This window comes from Pinus tabuliformis, chromosome 2_1, assembly GCF_031772625.1.
Source record: "Pinus tabuliformis cultivar Carrire ecotype Pingquan chromosome 2_1, CPIR1, whole genome shotgun sequence".
NCBI lineage: Eukaryota > Viridiplantae > Streptophyta > Pinopsida > Pinales > Pinaceae > Pinus > Pinus tabuliformis.
This window is the reverse complement of record NC_142299.1, coordinates 17,482,800-17,484,746: the sequence shown is the minus strand read 5'-3', so window position 1 is coordinate 17,484,746 and position 1,947 is coordinate 17,482,800.

Sequence of the window (1,947 nt, the reverse complement as noted above, 5' to 3'; positions counted from 1 at the left end):
GAAATGGTACCGATACTGGTCGCACTGTATCTACCATCATCGCCCATCTCGATGTGCACTCCAAGATCTTTCTCATCCAGATCAGAAAACAAATCTCGATCTCCTGTCATGTGAAAAGACACACCACTGTCCAAGAACCATACCGATCCCATCACACTTGATACCAAGCATGTGATCAGCGGAAAATCCAGCTCAAACTGCGAGGCTAAGGCCTCTCCCGCTGCAGATCCAGCAGCTTGGTTATTTTTCTTCTTCTGCGGACAATTTGTGGCATAATGTCCGTGCTGGTGACAGTGAAAGCACTCCACCTTGGACATGTCCTGCTTCTTGCCTTTCACACTGGAATGAGAAGCTTTCTTGTTCTTCCCCTTCTTTTCTTTGGCAGCCAAAGTGAAATTTTCTTCATCAGATGCCTTTGATGAAGATCCATCCCTGGTATTCCCCCTGATCTCCTCTTGCACAAGATCAGACCAAAGTCTCTCCCATCCTGGCAATTTCTCCCGACCATTGACAGAGTCCTGATAGGAATGCCAACTCTTCGGAAGACCAAGGAGAGCCAAGCTCACCAAGTCCTCATCATCGGTAGTCACCCCCACACTTCCCAACTCATCCTGGCATTGGGTGAACTTCGTGAGATACTTGGGCATACTGTCTCCATTATCACACTTAATGTTTCTGAGTTTATGCTTGAGCGCCAACTTCCTCTGGTAGCTCTTGCTTTGGAATAAGTCTGTCAACACTTTCCACATCAAGTATGGAGAAGAATTTCCATGGAGGCTGGATACAATATGATCCTTCACGCCCTCCAACAGAATCCTTTGACACTTTGCTGTCTTCTTTTGCCAAGCCTCAACTTGAGCAGCATCAGTAGGCTTTGGGACTTTAGCATCTATGAAATCCTTCAACCCATTTTCATCTAACACTGCCTCCATCCTATCTTTCCATGCAATATAATTCGAGCTGCCTTCAAGGGCATACTCCAATCTCAATCCGTTGAAAGACATTTCAACTTCGACACCAAGAAAACACTGCTGCAAATTCGAATTCCGCCAGCTCAAAACTCAACCGCTTCTGATCTAAAATTTGTGAGAACAAAGTATTTCTCGTACAGAGATTGACTGTATGGGCATTTACCATATATCTCACCTTCCAAAAGAAGGACGAATCCAACGACTACCTGGCCCGATTACAGACTCTGCCTGAAGAAATAAAATGTAATCACTTTCTGAATAATAGATCTGATGATCAACTCGCTCTGATACCATGTAGAAATTTTGAATAATATAACACTTATTCAAAGAGATTATCCTGATTATACACTATTTGTGGAATGCATGCATAATACATAACCTCCTCTACCATTGATCATCAATTTTGCGGAATCAAAAACAATCGCATGCGCACATTGAAACATCAATCACACATATCAACACAGTATGTACCGGGGAAAGCATATAGCTGAAAACCCCCAACTATCTGTATATTATATTGATTGATAACATGTAACAATACATAGTACAATACTCCTCACAAGTACTCAGTACTATCTCCACCTGTTACACACAAACTAGCTCAGATCTGAATCAATCACAGGTTCAAATCTCCTCCGCTGCTTGCTTGCCTCCACTGCGCAATCCTGCATGAGAATAGATGAGAAATGGCTGATCCAAACTCATATTTCCCTTGTGTTGCACTACACAATCCTCATTGGCAATCGCAATCCATTGATTGTGCAAATCTCATGCACAACTATAGTCACAACTGACAGCTGTCTTGCCCTTTCACTCACTTCTAACACTTGCCTCCACTGATCTGTCCATGCACTGAGTTAACTGATGTATTCTTTAGTTGATTTATGAGTTAATAATTAGTGAATTAATTAATAACTAATTCACACCACTCATCACTAGTGTATTTGTTAGCTAGACTAAATACAACTAGTTCTAC